This window comes from Myxine glutinosa, chromosome 10, assembly GCF_964187855.1.
Source record: "Myxine glutinosa chromosome 10, kmMyxGlut1.1, whole genome shotgun sequence".
In the NCBI taxonomy this organism is placed as follows: Eukaryota; Metazoa; Chordata; class Myxini; order Myxiniformes; family Myxinidae; genus Myxine; species Myxine glutinosa.
In genome coordinates this window covers 94,927,849-94,950,420 of record NC_136270.1, presented here as the reverse complement: position 1 = coordinate 94,950,420, position 22,572 = coordinate 94,927,849, and the positions used below count along the sequence as shown (strand labels likewise).

Genomic DNA, 22,572 nt, shown 5'->3' with positions numbered 1-22,572 from the left:
AACGCAATCAGCCTTGTGTTTCTATGTCAATTAGTTCCTGAGATATTACGCAAAATGTGATTCTAAGGTTTTTTGAGATCCTGATCTCGTACAGCTCGTATTATAAAGCACCAGAGCATTTGTAAAGTTGTTCTGGATAGATATATACTGGAATATAATTATTTTTAATATTTAATTTCCAGAAAGCTACAACTCGCAGACAAACCAAAGTCAGGAACGACTGCACCACTGAACCAGGCTCCAGCACAGAGTCCACTCAACCTGATCCAACATCTGAGTCCATGTGCCACCAAGACCACTCCTATGCCACGATGGCATCTCCAAGAAAATTGAAACACAAATTGGATGACACCAGTGCTCAGCTGCAAAGTTGCAATAAGAAACTAAAACTTGAAAAGCAGAAAACAAGGCGTTTGTTGCAAAAAGTGAATGATATGAGTGTGGTTGTGACATCTTTGCGTGATAAGAACTTGATCACCACAAATTGTGCGGAAATGTTGGAGACAACATTCAGTGGTATTCCAAAAGAAGTCATGAAGAGAATTCTGAGCAATACGAATAAATCTGCATCCTATCCAGAGGAACTAAGATCATTTGCTATGACTCTTCAGTTTTACTCCAGTAAAGCATATGACTATGTGAGAGAGTCTTTTGATTTGGCCTTGCCACATCCACGTCAAATTAGGTCATGGTACAAGGGCATCGAAGGAGATCCAGGTTTCACCAAGGCTGCATTTAATGCCCTACAAATGCGCGCCAAAGACTATGCAAGCCAAGGGAAGGAGGTTGTGTGTGCCATCATGTTTGATGAGATTGCAATTCGCAAGCATGTTGAATTCGCCAATGGAAGATACCATGGATATGTCGACATCGGTAGTGGGAAATTTGATGATTCTACACCGGTGGCAAGAGATGCTCTGGTGTTCATGGCCGTATCGGTGAATGAATCTTGGAAAATACCCTTGGGATATTTCCTCATAGTTACCATGAATGGCGAGCACCGCGCTAATGTTGTCACGGAATGCTTTCACCGTCTACATGAGGCAGGTGTTCGAGCCATCTCGCTTACATGTGATGGACCTTCTTGTCACCTGGCCATGATGCGTTGTTTGGGTGCAAAAATCGATGTCACTGCATTGGATCCATCTTTCGCCCATCCAGCTGATCCAACCCAAAGAGTGCATGTGATTCTGGATGCCTGCCTCAACAGCTGTTGCGGAATGCATTGGCAGACGGTGGACTTTTCCAGACCAGTGATTGCAGGACTGTAAGGTGGCTGTACATTGAAGAGTTGAACGCTCTCCAAAAATCTGAAGGACTTCGTCTTGGAAATAAACTGAGGAGTGCTCACATACAGTGGAAGAAGCAGAAGATGAAGGTAAATCTCGCTGCGCAAGTTTTCAGTGCCAGTGTTGCTGATGCATTGCAATACTGCAATGAGGGTCTCCAACTGCCACAGTTCAAGGGATGTGAAGCGACAGTGGAATTTATCAGGCACATCGGCAGTGCCTTTGATGTGTTGAACAGCAGAAATCCCCTTGGGAAAGGCTTCAAAGCACCTATGAGGAAAACCAACAAAGACAGATGGCGGAAAATAATGGAAGGAGCCAAAGAATTCCTCCTCAGTCTGAAAGATAGATCAGGCTCTCCGATGCATCTCGGTCCTCGGAAGACAGGGTTCATTGGTTTTATTGTTAGCATGGAGAGCACAATCAACTTGTTCTCTGAACTTGTTGATTCACCAAATGCCCCTCTGACATATCTCCTGACATACAAATTCAGTCAGGATCCACATCGAACTATTCTTTGCAGCTGTACGGGCACGAGGTGGCTTCAACAACAATCCCACAGCGAGACAGTTCAAGGCGGCGTATAAGCGCCTTCTGGTCCGACATGCAGTCAAGAACGGAACAGGAAATTGTGCAATCTTGGACAGAACTGATGTTCTCCACATTGACAACGTATCGCAATCCACAGTTAACGTGGCAAGAAAATATGACCTGCTCATCAGAGATCCCACTGCAGATGAACATGATTATGCAGATACACCGAATTTTGAGGAGGTGTCAGAGTACAAAGAAGAAGCTGTCAACTACATTGCTGGTTTTGTGGTGCGCATGATGCGGAAAAGAACAAGTTGCATGCAGTGCACGAAAGCATTGGGTGCTATCAATGGAGAGAGCCACCAGTTTGTGGCCATGCAGGACCGTGGAGGCCTGGAGAAGGCATCCTCAAGCATCGTCTCCGTATGCATGGAAACTGAGAAATGTTTTCAACGTATGATGAAAATATCGGATGGAAAACTTCCACAAGGTCAAGGAATCTGTTCCGCAGTGGCAAGGAGTGTACTAAAAAACTCATCTGCAATGAATCTTTTTCCTGATCTCCATTCGCACCAGTTCGATACAGCAGTGGAAGACAACCACATCCACAAGCTGGTGACCATGGCTTCATCCTGCTACAGCAAAATAAAGCTTTTCCACATGGGAAAAGAACACACAGAAATTATTACTGGTGATAAAGTGCGAAAGCAAATGTCAAGATTAGTGCTGTTCAAGCATCAGTGAATTGAATCTAGTTGTGTGTTTTGTGCACTGATCTCTATAATAACTATAGAGATCAGTGGTTTGCGTCCATGTAGTGTTCATCATTGTGAACTTCAGTATTTTGTGGAACATTAATGTCCACAAGTCCTGTTTATATACTGTCAAATGTGACATGGATGTTGTATATGTTTGTTATTACTTACCTAGTTAATATCGTGACATCATTTTTGCACATGTAATTTTTATTTGCACAAATATTTGGGTTTGTTATTATTGTTTCAGTGAAAGTTGCATCTTGCCAAATTTATTAATAATTCCTATACATGTGTTTTGTAATTACTTTGTTTCATTTTGTAATTGTTGGAATCTCGCTCTTGATGTATTGGTACTATATCTACAAGACAAATTCTTTTGCAGAATAAATCATACAATAAATTTGTTATAAATAATAATTAAGTTTTGTTGCTGCATTTTCCAAGATTGTTCAAAAGTATGTTAAAATGCTTGTTTGAATGGCGTTTTAAGCTGAACTTAACCTTGTAATTCACTTCGGATACACTGAATAACAACATCTTCTCAATCCATGTATACATCATCTATCTATAATTCCAGTAATCTCTGTGTGTATGTTTGTATGTTTGTATGTTTGTATGTTTGTATGTTTGTATGTCTGTATGTCTGTGACCGCTGTTTCTCGACAACCACGGGTCCGATATACTTTAAACTTTCCAGGTATATTGCTGGGGACCCGAGGATGTGCCTTTTCAAGGTTTCATATTAATCGGAGAAGTAGTTACCGAGCTATGTCCAAAAAACGATTCAACCAATCAGAGAGCAGCGAGCTATCACGTGTGCCGAACGTGGCGAACAGACTCTGCCTCGGACGGCACATTTGAGAGCGTATTCATTTATTTCACGTTGGAAAACTATGTTGCCGCTATGTTGGCGTTAAACGATGTTTTAAAACTAATTAAAACTAATTTGCGATTCTTTCGCTTTCCTGCGCGTTTGTGCATGCTATGGCGATTTCTTTACCAAACTCCGCAAGCCGTTCGCTTTGGACCAAACCATTTCATGTAAATAGAGGGGGGGGATTGTCACCGTACTCGCAAGCCGTTCGCTTTGGACCAAACCATTTCATGTAAATAGAGGGGGGGGGGGATATAATTTTAGATATAGATATAGTACGGGCATGCCCTAGTTATGATAAATTTTCAGATATCTGACGCTGAATAGAAACCAAAATGCACCTCCTCATTTAACTGAAACTTAGACAATTATTAATGAGGATAACCTGGAGTTGGCAAGAACAAACAACCTACAGTAACCATAACTATTATACACTATATACACCATATGAAGTAGGTGCAATTTATGTTTTAATATAGCACTGGTTCTGTTATGAAACACGTATTTGAATGCGTTGCTAATGAACATCCGCAAAGTGAGTTGGACAGTTCTCACTAAAAGCCTAAAATTTATCCTTCCAAAGCGTTTTGATATTCAAGTATGATTCAAGCGCTATATAAAACATCATATTATATATCTTTTATGTTTATTATAATAATAGTTATTGTCATTTGCGTGCAGTGTTTGGTGACGGTCATCGTATAGTTAGTACAAGGCATTGCTCTTTTTGGGGGTTCCAAGATGGCGGCGGTTTTGCATCATCCAATGAGGCGTCTCCGCCCATCCAGTTATTATAGAGATCAGTGGAGATATTTCTTCGTTTTTATTTCATTAGTTACTAGCAGAAGTACCCAGCGTTTCCGGGCGGGGGAGTGGGGAAAAGCACGTACACTTTAAACATGTATATACATGTGGGATGTGGGATATATACATGTGGGACATGTGTGTGTGTGTGTGTGTGTGTGTGTGTGTGTGTGTGTGTGTGTGTGTGTGTGTGTGTGTGTGTGTGTGTGTGTGTGTGTGTATGTGTCTGTCTGTGTGAATAAGAGAGAGACAAAATTGTGAGGAACAGAAATGAAAAAACGAGATGTGTGTGTGTGTGTGTGTATGTGTGTGTATATATGTGTTTGGGTGTACGTGGGTGTATGTGTGTGTATGTATGTGTGTGTATATATGTGTGTGGTTGTACGTGTGTTTGTGTGTATATATGTGTGTATGTGTGTGTGGGTGTGCACGCACATGCATTCACATATTATCAGAAGTAAATACGTTGTGTAGATTACATCATTTGTGCATCTGATAAATTGCCAGTAACAATTTTGTGAAACTGAATGTGCAGGTGCAGCATCTAACTCAATATGTCGAAATGTCTCACACGTCCATGCCCGTGGGATTCCCAAGGGTGACCCCAGGGCCGATTGGAGCGGAGAGAGGGCCGATTGGAGCGGAGAGTGAGGGACGATTGGAGCGGAAAGTGAGGGCCGATTGGAGCGGAGAGGAGTGTGAGGAGGTATTGGAGAGGGGTGTGAGGAGATATTGGAAGGAGTGTGAGGCAGTATTGGAGAGGAGTGTGAGGAGGTATTGGAGAGGAGTGTGAGGGGTTGGAGAGGGGTGTGAGGGCTTGGAGAGGATTGTGAGGGGTTGTAGAGGAGTGTGAGGAGGTATTGGAGAGGAGTGCGAGAAGGTATTGGAGAGGAGTGTGAGGAGGTATTGGTGAGGAGTGCGAGGAGGTATTGGAGAGGAGTGCGCGGATGTATTGGAGAGGAGTGCGAGGAGGTATTGGAGAGGAGTGTGAGGAGGTATTGGTGAGGAGGTATTGGAGAGGAGTGCGAGGATGTATTGGAGAGAAGTGCGAGGAGGTATTGGAGAGGAGTGTGAGGAGGTATTGGATAGGAGTGTGAGGAGGTATTGGAGAGGAGTGTGAGGAGGTATTGGAGAGGAGTGTGAGGAGGTATTGGAGAGGAGTGTGAGGAGGTATTGGAGAGGAGTGTGAGGAGGTGTTGGAGAGGAGTTTGAGGAGGTGTTGGAGAGGAGCGAGGGGTTGGAGAGTGGGGAGCGATTGGAGTGGAGAGTGAGGCGCGATTGGAGAGGCAAGTGAGGCGCGATTGGAGGGGAGTATGAGGAATTGAAGATGAGTGTGAGGGATTGGAGAGGAGTGTGAGGGATTGGAGAGGAGTGTGAGGGATTGGAGAGGAGTGTGAGGGATTGGAGAGGAGTGTGAGGGGTTGCAGAGGAGTGTGAGGGATTGGAGAGGAGTGTGAGGAGGTATTGGAGAGGAGTGTGGGGAGGTATTGGAGAGGAGTGTGAGGAGGAGTGGGATTGGAGAGGAGTGTGAGGAGGAGTGGGATTGGAGATGTGTGAGGGTGGAGAGAGGAGAGTGTCAGGTGGAGAGGAGTGAGGGGTCACATATTGTGTGAAATAAATAAATTGTGTTCATTCCACCATTTTTGGATCTGATGAATTGCCAGTAACCATTTTGTAAAAATGAATGTGCAGCATCGAACTCAATATGTCGAAATGTCACACACGTCCATGCCCGTGGGATTCCCATGGGTGACCCCACTATATTTCTTCGTTTTTATTTCATTCAACATTATTATCCGGAAGTAAGGGTTCACATGTTCATTTCACGTGTGCAAAAACAAACTCCATTTCACGTGTGCATGGACATGAAACACAGATGGGAAATTGCTAAGAGATATTTCGTTCGAAGCAATTATACACCGCCCAAATAAAATATTTCACCGATACACCGAGCGAATTTCAGCGAATTTCACCGAGTTTCAGGAAATTACCCAGAGAGAGATATTTCTTCGTTTTTATTTCATTAGTTACTAGCAGAAGTACCCAGCGTTGCCGGGCGGGGGAGGGGGGGGAGGGCACATACACTTTAAACATGTATATACATGTGGGATGTGGTGTGGGTGCTGGGGCACACACGTTAAACAAAGGTAGGCCACAACGCTTTGGGTTAGGTCGAGCTCCTTATTAGATGCTCACTCATCAGCACTGCTGTGCTCGGGGCTGCGAGCCCGCGTGTATATCCGGAGGCCACGCCTCACTTGGGGCGTGGCCGAGACCCACTGGTGCGCGGAATTATGTCACTGCGCCAGCGAGCCATCGTGTCCGCCACACGCGCCCCCCCAGAATTCCCGCGCACCTGAAGGGTCAGCTTGCGGGGCAACCGGATGACCCGGCTGAAGCGCCCCCTGGCGGCTGGCGGCGGCTGGGGTGCCGGGATGCCATCTGGGATGCCTCTGGCGGCATCTGGGATGGGTGCAGGGCAGGGGGGTGGCGTGACGGCGGGGTTGGGCGGTGCCGGGGGTCCGCCCGCCAGGGGGCAGCCCCGACGCGGGGGCAGAGCCGTTGGCGGGGGGTGGTCCAAGTCCAGGTGGGCCGGCTTGAGGCGGTCCACGGAGACGCGGTCAGGAGTACCGCCGATGTCCAGGGTGAAATGCTTCGCCCCGGTCTCCAGCACGTGGAAGGGCCCGTCGTACGGGGGCCGCAGCGGTGTCCGGTGGGCGTCGTGGCGGACGAACACGTACTCCGCCATGCGAAGCTCCGGGGCGACATGCATTGGCGGGCAACCGTGGTGCGCCGTCGGCACCGGGGCGAACCTCCGGGCGGTCTCCTGCAGGGCGGAGCACTGCTGCGCCGCGGACCATGGTGCCGTGGAGTCGAGGAGGAACTCGCCTGGCATCCGCAGCGGTTGTCCGAAGACCAACTCCACCGCGGATGTGCGCAGGTCGTCCTTGGGCGCCGTCCTGAGGCCAAGCATGACCCAGGGGAGCCTGTCGACCCAGCCGCCGTCGCGGAGGCTGGCCCGGATCGCGGCCTTCATGGCGCGATGGAAGCGCTCGCACAGGCCGTTGGCCTGGGGGTGGTAGGCCGTGGTGCGGTGCAGCTGGACGCCGAGCCCCCGCGCTACCGCCCCCCAGAGCTCTGAGGTGAACTGGGGGCCACGGTCGGACGAGATGTCCGAGGGGGCGCCGAACCGGGCAACCCAAGTGGCGATGAACGCCTGCGCAACATCCGCCGCCGTCGTTGCTGCCAAAGGCACGGCCTCCGGCCACCGGGTGGTGCGGTCCACCATGGTGAGGACGTGGGTGAAACCCCGCGAGGGGGGCAGAGGTCCCACCAAGTCCACGTGAACGTGGTCGAACCGACGTTCGGGCACAGTAAACGGGGCCAACGGGGCCTGGGTGTGGCGGTGAACCTTCGCGCGCTGGCACGCGAGGCACGTCCTGGCCCAATCGCGGACGGCCTTCCGGAGGCCATGCCAGACGAACTTGTCGGCGACCAGCTTCTGGGAGGCCTTCGTGCGCGGGTGGGACAGGCCGTGGATGGCGTCAAAAACCCGGCGCTGCCAGCCAGCGGGCATGATGGGGCGAGGCCGGCCGAGGGAGACGTCGCACAAGAGGGCCGTGCCCGTGCTGTTGAACGGCACCTCGGTGACGCAGAGGCCCGTGACGGCGGTCCGAAAAGCCTGGACAGCGGGGTCGGCGGACTGGTCCGCCGCCATCCGAGCACAGTCGATCCCAAGGTGGACCGCGTGGGCGACAGACCGGGAAAGGCAATCCGCCACTGGGTTGTCCTTCCCCGCGACGTGCGGGATGTCCGTCGTGTACTCGGACACGGCCGAGAGGTGACGCTGCTGCCGGGCCGACCACGGCTCAGCGACCTTGGCCATCGCGAAGACCAGGGGCTTGTGGTCGACGAAGGCCGCGAACGGGCGGCCCTCGAGCAGATGGCGGAAGTGCCGGACTGCCAGGTGGAGCCCGAGCAGCTCGCGGTCGAAGGTCTGTACCACCGTTCGTGCGGGTGGAGCTGCCGGCTAAAAAACGCCAGCGGCTGCCAAGCTCCCTTCACCCATTGCTCGTGCACCGCGCCCACCGCATAGTCCGACGCGTCGGTGGTGAGAGCGATCGGTGCATCGGGCACCGGGTGCGCGAGCATGGTGGCGTTAGCCAAGGCGAGCTTCGCGCCCGCGAACGCCGCGTCCATCTGCTCGGTCCAGGCAACGTTGCCTTTGCCCGGCTTCCCCCGGAGGGCCTCGTGCAGGGGGCGCAGGACCTGGGCGATGCGGGGCAGGAAACGGTGATAAAAGTTCACCATGCCCAGGAACTCCTGGAGCCCCTTGATCGTGCGGGGGTGCGGAAAACCCCTGACCGCCTCCACCTTGGCCGGTAAGGGGATGGCCCCGTGCCTGGTGACGCGGTGCCCCAAAAAGTCGATTTCGGTGACGCCGAACCGGCACTTGGCGGGGTTGATGATCAGGCCATGCCGGCCCAGGCGTTCGAAGAGCGTGCGGAGATGGCGGAGGTGCTCCTCACGGGACGCGCTTGCGACGAGGATGTCATCCAGGTAGACGTACAGTCGTACACGAAGTCCAAGTCACGCAAGACGCTGTCCATCAGCCGCTGGAATGCCTGGGCCGCATTCTTCAACTCGAAGGGCATCCGCAGAAACTCGAAGAGGCCGAATGGTGTGATGACGGCCGTCTTCGGTATGTCCTCCGGCCTGACGGGGACCTGGTGGTATCCGCGGATGAGGTCCACCTTGGAGAAGAGGGACATTTTCGCAAACCGGGCAGAAAAGTCCTGGATGTGAGGGACTGGGTAGCGGTCGGGGGTGGTAGCATCGTTGAGGCGGCGGTAGTCTCCGCACGGCCGCCACCCGCCGCCGGGCTTGGGCAGAATGTGCAGCGGTGATGCCCATGCGCTGTTGGAGCGCCGGATGATGCCCAGTCGCTCCAGCGTGGCGAACTCCTGCGCCACGGCGAGCTTTGCCGGGTCGAGGCGGCGCACCCGGGCGTAGACCGGTGGCCCGACTGTGGGGATGTGATGCTCCACCCCGTGCTTGACGGCCACCGCCGAGAAGGTGGGCCGCATGAGGGCCGGGAAACTGGCGAGGAGGCGGGTAAACACGTCCGCTGCCGGAAGCGTGCAGACCAACCTCGCCGGGACCGAACCGCTCAGCAAGCCGCTTGGCGAGCCGCTCGGTGAGCCGCCCAGGGAGCTGCTCAACGAACTGCTCAGCGCGCAAGCAAGCGAGCTGAAGGTTTCGGCTTGGACCAGGCGTCTGTGCCTCACGTCCACCAACAGCCCATGCGCACAGAGGAAGTCCGCTCCGAGTAGGCCCATGGGGACACTGGCGGTAACGAACGACCACTGAAAGCACTGCCTCCCGAACCGCAGCGAGAGACAACGCTTCCCGAACGTGCGGATGGGCGTGCCGTTGGTGGCAAGCAAAGCGGGGCCCCGGCCCCCAGCTTGCTTGTCGGACGCGGAGGCCGGGAGGATGCTCACCTGCGCTCCCATGTCGCACAGGAAGCGACGACCCGAGGAGGTGTCTGTTATGAACAGAAGGCTGCCCGTATGGCCGACGCTCATGGCAGGAAGCGAGCGCCGGCCAGGCCGTTTCCCGACCTGCCAAAAGTACAAGGCGGGCGGCAGGACCTGGCCTTGTGGCCGAACCTGGTATGGAAGTGGCACCAGGTCTGGCCCGGTGGTGGTTGTCGCGCCGGTTGTGACGACGGTGGTGGGCGGGGTGTGGCGGCAGCCACGCGCGGATCCGAACAACCCGCGCCGTGTTCGGGAGGATCCGAACGCCATGCCACGTGGCGATCCGAACCACTCGCGCCATGCGCGGCGCCGGGATCCACAACGGCCGCGCTATATGCCGGCCGCGCGTTGTGGGCTGCGAAAAACTTGTCCGCCTTCCTGGCCAGGGCGCGCGGTTCCGTAATGGTCGAACCGGCCAGCGCGAGCCGTACCTGTACAGGTAGCTGGCGGATCAAGAGAGCACGGAAGAGGAAATCCGCGTGGCCGTCGCCGAGCAGGGACAGCATGTAATCCATGCGGGCGGACGGTCGTGTGTCGCCGATGACGGGAAGGTCCAAAAGACGGTCAGCGCGGTCGGCCTCTGTGAGGCCAAACGTGTCGAGGAGAAGTCGCTTGAGCGCCGCGTACTTGCCCTCGTCCGGCGGGTGCTGCAGGAAGGACACGACTCGGGCGGCCGTGCCGGATCCAAGGGCAGCAACCACGTAAAAGTACCTCGTGTCGTCTGCCGTGACGCCCTGGGTGTGTGTTTGTGTGGGTGTGTGAATAAGAGAGAGACCGAATTGTGAGATACAGAAATGAAAAAACGAGGTGTGTGTGTGTGTGTGTGTGTGTGTGTGTGTGTGTGTGTGTGTGTGTGTGTTATTGTGAAACTGCATGTGCAGGTGCAGCATCTAACTCAATATGTCGAAATGTCACACACGTCCATGCCCGTGGGATTCCCACGGGTGACCCCACTAGTACATAATTAATTGATGTAAATTCTAACTTAAAAAAGTTGTTTTAAGTTATTTTATTGAGAAATATGTTATTTGTATTGAAAATCATTGTACATAATATTTACCAATATCTTCAGTAACTGATTTTGGGTTTATATTTTGTTGGCAAATTGTTCAAACAAAAATGACTTGAATAACACCAGGTGCTTCACGAATCAGCATCTTGCGAAAACAGGTTTCCCCTTAACAATAGTGTTTTAAATAGGAGATGCATTCCTGAAGGATGCCAAAAATCAGGGCTTTTCCCAAAATGAAAGTTCTGAAAAGCATAAATTTGTGCTTATATATAATAATAAATGTCAGTGTGTATCAGTCAGATGAGACTTTGGTGTGAGATGGTGTGAGAAATGTGAAAGGATTTTGGTGTGAGCACATATGGTGTGAGAAATGGAGAAGGTGAAAGGATTTTGGAGTTTGCTGATGGAGCTGATTTGTTGATTTGTAATACTCAGTTCCAGAAAGAGGACAATAAGCTTGTTACATACACATCAGGTGGGTCGACGACAACCGTTGACTACCTGATGGTGCGTCGGCGAGATAGGGGGCACCTCCGGGACACAAAGGTGATCCCGGGGGAGGAGGCTGTTTCACAGCACCACTTGGTTGTCTGCGACATAAGGGTGAAAGGTGCGAGGAGAGCTCGGCGGGTGAAGTACCAACCGAGAATGAAGGTGTGGAGGTTGAAAGAGGTGACAGTAAGGGAGGCATTAAAAGAGAGGCTGAGTAGGGTAGAGGATGATGTGGTTGAGCTTGAAAGTGGTTGGATGTCAATGAAAGCTAGTCTGTTGGGAGCCGTTGGTGAGGTATGTGGATGGACAGAAGGACCACCGAGGCACTCGGAAACATGGTGGTGGGATGTTGAGGTTGGAAAGAGGATTGACGAGAAGAGGAAGAAGTTCAAAGAGTGGCAGAAGGCGAAGGGTACGGGAGCAGAAACAGCAGAGCATGAAAGTTATAAGGCAGCCAGGAAGGCTGCAAAGAAAGAGGTAGCAAAGGCGCAGGAGGCATGTAGGAAAATGATCGGAGAACGCTTGGATTCGGAAGAGGGTCAGAAAGCAGTATTCAGGATTGCAAAGCACATAGTGTTACATATTTATGTGAATGTATGGGAATTACCATTCAGGTTGCTTATCCGTGTGTATTATATTAAGGGTTGTTGTGATGGGAGGGTCAGGAGCCCTTCGGAACCAGTGGCCGGAAACGGAAGTGGCCGGAAACGGAAGAAGAAAAGACACGAGGAGAAAAAGGACGGGGATTCTTCTTCCTCGCCCCGCGACGACGAGAAGGTGGAATCGACCTTGCGCTGCGCGGAAAACCGGGGCGTTCCGAAACCCGTTTGGCGAGAGGAGTTACCTGGCCGCGTAATTACCTTTGGACACGTGAAGTCCCCGTGAGTTCGTGCACGGAACGTACGGGTCGCACTTTGGAGCCTCGCACGCGTTACAAACCGCGCTCGGTTTTGCCCGTCTACGAGGACGCGTACGGGTCGCACTTTGGAGCCTCGCAGGCGTTGCAAATCGCGTTTGGGTTTCGCCCCGTCTACAAGGACGCGTACGGGTCGCACGTTGAGCCTCGCTCGCGTTGCAAACCGCGTTTTGGTTTTGCCCCGTTGCTTGGCAAGGAGGTGCGCTGCAACAGCTGTCCCCGGTACGAGACGGCACGTTGGAGCACGTCCGCCCGGGGTTCGTTCAACCGCCCGAGTGCGGTGACGGTGACTATCCTCTTGGTCAAGAGGGGCCCAGAGACATTGTGCGGGACCGAGACCAAAAGGGTTTCGTGAGTACTCCCCGGGACACACATGTATAAGATGGCCATCTTAATCATAGGGAATTGATTGTGAATTGGGAATTGGTGAGGATTATGTATTGTTGATTGCTTGGGGAAAATCTCCGTGGTTGTGTCATTGAAATATTGTTGATGGTTGTGTCATTGAAATTGTTTGGTATCATTACTCTTGAAATATATCCTTGAACGGCAGTTGTCTCTTGGGTGAAATTCATATGGCTTGCGTGGCGAAAGCGCATATATAATACAGCTTTCTGGCGAAGTTCCTCTCACGGTCCGGGGGTCACTGAGACCAGGTATTCACCGAGGGGACCACGTAACAGAATTGGGGGCTCGTCCAAATTACGATTTGCGGTTTCGCAATTGGGTCTACGTCCGGGATTTAAAATTGTATAAAATAATAAAATAATAATATTTTTTATTAATTAAAATTAATTAATTAATTATTAATTGGTAAAAAAAAATTTTGAGAAATTGGGGTAAAGTCTTGGGTGAAGGTTAACAGGTGTTAACGATAGGCACCATGGCGTTTGTGGCACAGAACTTTGGGGTAACACCGAGTGAGGCACAGTTCCGAGCGTTGCTAAAGTCGGACCTCTTGAAATTGGCCAAACATTTTAACTTGGAGGTCCGAACTAATTTGAGGAAGGCAGAGTTGCAGGCCACGGTGATACAATCTATGGTGGGATTAGGAAAATGGGACGAGTTAGCCTGGGAGTGGCTACCCGAAGAACCAGAAGACGTTGAGCTCCGGAAACTGGAGTTGCAGTTACGGAGCCAGGAACGGATTAAAGAAGAAGAAAGGAAAGCAGAAAAGGAAAGAGCAGAAGAAGAAAGGAAAGCAGAAAAGGAAAGAGCAGAAGAAGAAAGGAAAGCAGAAGAGAGGAGGGAAGAGAAACAAGCGGAGGAAAGGAGAGTGGAACGAGAACTCCAGGAAAGGTTAAAAGAAGAAGAAAGGAAAGCAGAAGAGAGGAGGGAAGAGAAACAAGCGGAGGAAAGGAGAGTGGAACGAGAACTCCAGGAAAGGTTAAAAGAAGAAGAAAGGAAAGCAGAAGCGAGGAGAGAAGAGAAACAAGCAGAGGAAAGGAGAGTGGAACGAGAACTCCAGGAAAGGTTAAAAGAAGAAGAAAGGAAAGCAGAAGCGAGGAGAGAAGAGAAACAAGCAGAGGAAAGGAGAGTGGAACGAGAACTCCAGGAAAGGTTAGCAGAAGAAGAAAGGAAAGCAGAAGCGAGGAGAGAAGAGAAACAAGCAGAGGAAAGGAGAGTGGAACGAGAACTCCAGGAAAGGGTAGAAGGGAGAAAAGCAGAGGAGAGAAAAGCGGAAAGGGAATTAAAGGAACGTGACATGGAGCTTCAGCAAGAAATCAAATTCAAGGAGCTGGAGTTAATGAGAGAACGGGGAGAGGCACCACCCTTGCTGACGGGGTCGACACCTAACCAGAAAACCTGGGATGTGGGCAGACATGTGAGGCTGGTTCCACCGTTCAGTGAAAAAGAAGTCGCGAAATTTTTTCCACACTTTGAGAAAGTGGCTCGACAATTAAACTGGCCGGAGGAGGCCTGGACCATACTCGTGCAAAGTGTGCTGGTGGGGAAAGCTCAGGAAATTTATTCGGCGCTACCAATGGACCAATGTGCAGATTATGAGGTACTGAAGAAGCACATCCTCAAGGCCTATGAGTTGGTTCCGGAAGCTTACAGGCAAAAATTCAGGAATGCCAGGAAGAGGGAGAGTGAGACCCATGTGGAGTTTGCCAGAGTGAAAGAAAACATGTTTGATCGGTGGTGTGAGTCAAAAGGAGTCGGGAAAGACTTCGAGAAATTGCGGGACTTGATCCTGGTGGAGGAATTCCAGCAGTGTGTCCACGAGGACATCAAAGTGTACCTGCAGGAAAAGAAGGTACCAAAGTTGTGGGACGCAGCCACCATGGCAGATGATTATGCCTTAACCCACCGAATAGGGGTCCACGAACCTAACTCCTCGCCTAGATCTCCGCAGGGGAGGTGGGGAACAGCAGGTGCGGAGAACGACCATACATGGCGGCGGCCTCGAGAGGATTATGGGGACAACTATGATACCCCACCGGTTCTAAATCAGAGGGATGCGGGCCCAAGACAAACTTATAGTTCGGGGGGCCCGAGGCAGACCCCGAGTTTTTCCTCCGGGCCTACTTGCGCGTTTTGCAAGAAACCGGGACACTTGATGTCCAGTTGTTACCTCAGGAAAAGGGACAACCCAGAGCGGAGTCCGACTATTACAACTCCGAATGCGATGGCTAGCGTAAGAAATCGCCATCAAAAGGGTTACCAACCATTTATTTCAGAGGGGTTTGTGTCACTGGATGGAGCCTCGACTAACCGGAGACCGGTTAGGATATTGAGGGACACAGGGGCCCATCAATCTTTAATGCTTGAAGGCATTTTGCCATGGTCCGAGGAGACGGCAACGGGGGATAGTGTGCGTTTACAGGGGATCGGGGGCGGTGTTAGTGCTCCCCTTCAGGTCATCCAGTTGGAGTCCGATTTGGTGTCAGGACCGGTCACCGTCGGTTTACAAGCCACGCTTCCTGTAGAGGGTGTATCTGTGGTTATCGGGAATGATTTGGCCGGGGGTCAAGTTTATGGTAACCAGAGGGTTGGTAAAGAGCCCAGCAGGGAAAATAATGCCACACCAGCTCGAGATGGCGACAAAAGTGCCAAGTTATTTGTAGGGGGACTGAACTTCAAAACAGGGGAAGAAGTTCTGACCTCTGTCTTCAACAGATATGGGCCGCTGGGGGAAGTGCGGTTGGTAAGAGACTGGGAAACGCAACAGTCAAGAGGGTTCGGCTTTGTCACGTTTGCCAGCCCAAAAGACGCCAGAGAGGCAGAGAAGAATTGGAATGGCAAGGATTTGGAGGGTCGGACCATAACAGTAGGGAAGGCATTTCGTAGGCGTCGAGAGGTCTACAGGAGAGGACAACTGGGCGGTAGTTTTGGTGGTGGCCGCAGTCAATATTATTATGGAGGCTCCCTGAGTTATGGCCGCTCCCGAAGGAAGGATTGGCAAAATGGTGGCCGAGAAGGAGACCGCTATTCATGGGACTACAGGGACCAGTGGTCCCACCCTAATTATTAGGGAAGTTCTGAGAAGTTGAAGCACTGAAGGCGGTGGAGCCGCCGAGCCAAGATTCCTACACGAATTAACCGTGAACGCCGTTCCTAAAGGCGTCCATGTAGTGAACTTTCATGCACGGACTAACCGTGAACTCCACGTTCCTCAAGGCGCCCATGTAGAGAACTTTCCTGCACGGACTAACCGTGAACTCCGCGTTCCTAAAGGCATCCATGTAGTGAATACTCGGCTTGGCCTCCCGGAAAAAGTGCTATCGAGTTGCCTAACTTTGGATCTTGGATCAACCCCTTAACCTTCATTCCCAAGAAACTGACGGTCAAAGTCAGAGGGTCATGAGAGGGAGTTTGATTTGGCAGGGACAATGTCGTTGTTGGTACTTAGTCCAGAGGGAGTAATCTGGAGGGTTGAGGGATCTGGTTTGTTTCTCCAAATTGGCCGGCAAAGAAAGTTTTCGCTGGGTTCAAACTTTCTTTCTTGAAGGGGGGGAGTGTTACATATTTATGTGAATGTATGGGAATTACCATTCAGGTTGCTTATCCGTGTGTATTATATTAAGGGTTGTTGTGATGGGAGGGTCAGGAGCCCTTCGGAACCAGTGGCCGGAAACGGAAGTGGCCGGAAACGGAAGAAGAAAAGACACGAGGAGAAAAAGGACGGGGATTCTTCTTCCTCGCCCCACGACGACGAGAAGGTGGAATCGACCTTGCGCTGCGCGGAAAACCGGGGCGTTCCGAAACCCGTTTGGCGAGAGGAGTTACCTGGCCGCGTAATTACCTTTGGACACGTGAAGTCCCCGTGAGTTCGTGCACGGAACGTACGGGTCGCACTTTGGAGCCTCGCACGCGTTACAAACCGCGCTCGGTTTTGCCCGTCTACAAGGACGCGTACGGGTCGCACTTTGGAGCCTCGCAGGCGTTGCAAATCGCGTTTGGGTTTCGCCCCGTCTACAAGGACGCGTACGGGTCGCACGTTGAGCCTCGCTCGCGTTGCAAACCGCGTTTTGGTTTTGCCCCGTTGCTTGGCAAGGAGGTGCGCTGCAACAGCTGTCCCCGGTACGAGACGGCACGTTGGAGCACGTCCGCCCGGGGTTCGTTCAACCGCCCGAGTGCGGTGACGGTGACTATCCTCTTGGTCAAGAGGGGCCCAGAGACATTGTGCGGGACCGAGACCAAAAGGGTTTCGTGAGTACTCCCCGGGACACACATGTATAAGATGGCCATCTTAATCATAGGGAATTGATTGTGAATTGGGAATTGGTGAGGATTATGTATTGTTGATTGCTCGGGGAAAATCTCCGTGGTTGTGTCATTGAAATATTGTTGATGGTTGTGTCATTGAAATTGTTTGGTATCATTACTCTTGAAATATATCCTTGAACGGCAGTTGTCTCTTGGGTGAAATTCATATGGCTTGCGTGGCGAAAGCGCATATATAATACAGCTTTCTGGCGAAGTTCCTCTCACGGTCCGGGGGTCACTGAGACCAGGTATTCACCGAGGGGACCACGTAACAATAGCGAAAGAGAGGTGTGATGTGATGGGGGTGAGTTGCTTGAAGGATGAAGTGGGACAAATCGTTGTCGACCCAGATGGAATTAAAGGAAGATGGAAAAGATATATGGAAATGCTGTTGAATACAGAGAATGAATGGGATGGCAACATAGAGAGTAACCCAGTTTTAGGACCGGCAGAGAAGATAACTGAGAAGGAAGTTGAGGAAGCGATAAAAGCAATGAAGAGTGGAAAAGCGGGAGGGCCGACGGGAGTTGTGGGAGATATGTTGAAGGCAGCAGGAAGTTGGGGTGTGAAGAGAATGACAGAGATCTGTAATCTGGTGGTGAAAGAAGGCCGCATTCCAGTGGATTGGGAACTGAGTACCCTCGTCCCTCTATACAAGGGGAAAGGTGACCCTCTGGAGTGTGGCTCGTACCGAGCGATAAAGTTATTGGAGCATGGAATGAAGGTATTGGAAAGGGTGTTGGAGAGGAGGATAAGGAAGAAAGTGAAGATTGACGAAATGCAGTTTGGATTTATGCCAGGAAGAGGAACGACACATGCGCTTTTCATTGTGAGGCAGTTGCAGGAGAAGTACATGGATAAGAGGAAGAAGTTGTTTTTTGGGTTTGTTGATCTGGAGAAAGCATTCGATAGGGTTCCACGCAAAGTATTGACATGGGCATTGAGGAAGTTAGGAGTGGAGGAATGGTTGATCAGAGTAGTGGTGGCAATGTACAAAAGAGCACGCACAGCTGTAAGGACAAAGGACGGGAACAGTGGTGAGTTTGAGGTGAAGGTGGGAGTGCATCAGGGGTTGGTACTAAGTCCACTACTATTTGTAGCTGTGATGGAGGTGCTGGCTCAGACCGTAAAGGAGGGTTTACCGTGGGAGTTGTTGTATGCAGATGATCTGGTGTTGATTGCGGAAAGTATGGATGGACTGAAGGAAAAGATGAACAAGTGGAAGGAATGTATGGAGACAAAAGGTCTGAAGGTGAATATCGGAAAGACAAAGGTGCTGGCAAGTGGTAAAGCATGTGGTGAGGTGGAAAGAACTGGGAAGTGGCCGTGTGCTGTGTGCAGGAAGGGTGTCGGAGTGAACTCCATTCAATGTACAATGTGTGCTGAGTGGGTTCATCAAAAATGTAGTGGTCTGAGAGGGTCATTAACCATTGTGGCAGCTACATTCAAATGTAAGGTGTGCACAGAGGGAGCTGCAGATGGAGGAAATGTTGAGTTGGATCTTGGAGACGGCGTGAAGCTGGAAGGTGTGAAAACATTTTGCTACCTCGGAGACATGCTGAATGGAGAAGGTGGATCAGACTCGGCAACGGTTGCTCGAGTGAGATGTGCATGGAAGAAGTTTCGGGAACTGAGTGGCGTGCTGATGAGGAGGAGAGTGTCGCTGAAGCTGAAGGGAAAGGTGTATGCTGCATGTGTGAGAAGTGTTATGATTTATGGGAGCGAGACATGGGTAATGAACGTAGAGCAGCAACGAAGGCTGGAAAGGGTGGAAATGCGAATGGGTCGATGGATGTGTGGAGTATCGTTGAGAGAGAGGAAGACAAATGATGAATTGCGAAAGATGATGGGAATATTGCCTGTGATTGATGCTGTGAAGAGGAACAGGTTGAGATGGTTTGGTCATGTATTGAGGAAGGATGAAAGTGACTGGTTGAGAAGAGTGATGGAAGTTAATGTAGAAGGAAGTAGAGGACGGGGAAGACCGAGAAAGACTTGGCTAAAGATGGTGGAAGAACAAATGCGGGCAAGGGGGTTAACAAGGAGAGATGCAGAAAATAGGGCAAAATGGAGAAGATTGTCATGGGGACCGCAAGGCTAACCCCCGCTCTAGCAGGGAACATGGCCTTAAAATGCATGTTGTTGTTGTTGTAGTGTGTATCAGTCAGGTTTGTGTGTGTGTGTGTGTGTGTGTGTGTGTGTGTGTGTGTGTGTGTGTGTGTGTGTGTGTGTGTGTGTGTGTGTACATATACAGATATATATATATATATATGTATATATATATATATATATATATATATATATATACATATATATCTATATATATATATATATATATATATATATATATATATTGTTACAGACGCGGTTTTGGATGTTAGTTTACCGAGCGGTTTGGTATGACCGCGTCTGCACAAGTTACCCGATTCCACTCGAACGTTGGCTAAGTCGCGCTATGCTAGATCAATGAAGGAAAGGACACAACGGCTGGGTTAGATGACACGACACCAGGGGTACAGTTCTCAAGACCTCCGGAGGAGGTTATAATATTTGTATGCGGAATGTTTAGATTACAAGGACAAGAGATACAGCATAGGAAGGTAGGCACTTAGACACACTTATCTTAAATCCCGACAGACCACAGATAAACGGGACAAGACTGACTCACACAGGGATTGATGGCAAGGAAGGGCAGGTAGTCGATGGACAGCACAAGGTGCACCTTGGCTCAGGGACAGGATAGCGCGGTCCAAAAGATGCAGGGAGGTATCGTCGCGCTGGAGGTGGCGTCTGGTTCTCTTCAAGCTGGGGGCGCATCTGACGTCACGTCCGGTAAGTGGCTGCGTATATCCAGTGGGGAGTGACACGCCCTCGGCTCGTTAGCTCTGCCCCAGATGGAATCGGCCCGCCGCTTCTTATTGGGTGCGGGGGGTTACCGGGCTCCGCCCTTGACGAGGAGCTGACAGGGAGCCCCTATTTGGTAACCCCGTCGAGCACATGGGCAATGGCGGCTAACCAAGCCGGAGTGAGGACGCACACTCCCCGCGCGCTGTTGTTGTAGTTGTTTTTGTTGTTGTAGTTTCATGAGGAAGATGGGAGGAGGTATGGGGAGGTCCTAAACTTACTACTGGTGCCATACAATCACATTCTGGTGCAACGAAGAGTCAGAATTAATGGAAACGAGTCCTTAACTGACATAGACTAAGAATAACTAGCAAGATGTCCTATAGTTGTCTACGTGAGATGCGGTGAACCTGGGCACGACATTTAATGGGGGAAAAAGGGGAAGGTCGGTTCTACAGAGTGTTGTTTACAGACAATGGGACGAGGGAATGGGGGATTGGGGATAGTTGGGGAGTATTGGGGAAATAGGGGAATATTTACAAGCGGATATGGATGGAGGCCAAATCCCATATCCGCAACATTGCACCCTTCTCTACCCTCGGGGCATCCCGACCCGATAAATTTTTACCTACTTTAGTGTGGCACTCAGATGTAGTTCCCTCTACTATTAACTCTACCCTGAGTGCGACAGTTTTACAGATGTTCACAAATGAGTAAATATGTCCCCCTGCGACGTTGCACCCTTCTCCTCACAGAAACACACCCACAGGATAACCGAACCGCGGAAAGAATTCTCAAACTAAACATACAGCCGGTAGGGAGCATCATTTACACAAGACTACGCTGATATTTACACTACGATCCAGGACCTGTTTTTGGAGGAACACATGCAGATGTTATGCATGGAGAGAGCACGCATGCCAGCATCGATACACCAACCCACGAGTGCTCTGTGGCCCTACGGCCTTTAATAATGTGCAGAGCACCCCTTCCAAGCACCAAAAGCACCACCCCATCATGTACAGTCAGCACCATCCGGTGCACCAATAAAGTGTTTATAGTCACCGGTGGTGTCGCAGCCGGCCGATGTTCTGCCGCTGGTATTGTCTTCATGTGGTGCACTTGGCCTTCTGGCTTCTTTCAAAAATAAAGAAAGGCGCCAACCGCGTCCATTTCTTTATTGTGGCCGTCAGGGGGCCAACTATAAGTGGTTCACCTGGATGGCATAGGTGCCACGTTGACCCATAGGTCCATCCACGGGTGGTGCTTGCCCGCAAGAGAACTGCGGTCCATGGTGGGCAGCCACAAAAATTGCGGTCCATATGGTGTATCGATCCCGGCAGCAAGCAGCGAAAGTGCAGGCCCACAACTGCGGAGCCAGCACCTCTCTCTCCTCTCTCTCTGCCCCAAAGCCAGATCCTCGGAGGTGGGAGACAAAAGAAAAAACAAGTGAGTAAGGTGGTAAGGGCGCAAAAGTGCACGCAATATAAGGTAATGCACACTGGGGGCACATGGGAACCAGGTGAGACAGGTACGTTCCTACCGTACGCCCCCCCCCCCCCACCAGGTAACCTACATGGCCCCTCCCTTACCCCTTACTGTATCCACAAAACACAACACTACCCATAAACATCTACTTTACAAATCAACAAACGTCCCTACTGTCTTCCCCGTTCCTCCCATAAACCAAATTCGTCTTCTCTCCCTCCTAACCAATCAAATTTGCCATTTCCAACTCTCATCACAATTTGCCATCTCCAACTCAACATCAAAATTTGCCATCACCAATTCATCATCAGTCCCTCCTAAGGAGGGAGAGATGGAATCACCCCAATGTCTCATCCACGTCGTGATGCGTCTCACAAATCCAACAGCAATTCTCCTTTCCTGCACACAGAACAAAGAAAACACAGGTGTGGAGTCATCATCACCACAGGTAAGTGGCTGCGTATGGTGTGACAGGTTCATCAATCCTAACTATTTCCTAAATGACTTTAACAACTTTACATTACCCGGGGTCTTTCTCCTGCCAAACCATTGGCCCTCTTACACTCTGGGTTCTAAAAACCAATTCCCATTGACCAAACTGTGGTGCTTTTCAATTTGGGGTCTCACTCCCCCGATTCATCTCCCGGTGCCCTCGCACAATTTCTGGGCCGCGACGTGTAGCTCTCCCAGCAGGTCTACCCACCTGCACACCTCCACCACTGCAGTTGCCTCCGAGCTTACCTGCTCCTTACCCTAACCTAACTACCTGGGGAAGGCCCTCTGGCGCTCTCCCCCCCTCAGTGCCCTCTCTGGCACGGGCTGCCCGATCCACACCCGGGATCCTCAGGCACCCACTGACACTAACGGCTCCCAGAGCCCACCTGCGGCCTCACCTGGCCGACATCCTCACAGTGGTGGAGTGCCCAAACCAACTACACACACTAACAGGCTACACGCCCAGCCATTTCCACAACACTAATGCACCCATCCACAATACCATTCTGCAACCGCACCACAAATGCCAATATCCAACCACAATTTACCTATACCCTCTACCTAACACTTACACTACCCGCCCCGGGTATCCGTGATGGGGGTCCACTCTTCCCCCATTCACACCTTCGCACCATGCACACCACTCCGTACCACTTACTCCATGTATTCCACACACCTGTTCTTGCACACCTGTGCTCTCACACCTGGTGCCACCTGCACCCTTCTCTCCCCAAGCGCATTCGCGCTGATCCACAACACTCACTACTCATACACTGCTCCACACACCTGTCCAGCTCTCACACAGCATCATCT

General features: G+C 51.0%; 1 long non-coding RNA gene across 2 annotated transcripts in view; it reads left to right on the top strand.

Annotated features, from left to right (window-relative positions):
- LOC137433946 (uncharacterized) overlaps positions 1-22,572 on the top strand; it is a 737,502-nt gene that overhangs the window by 379 nt on the left and 714,551 nt on the right. The window lies entirely within an intron of this gene.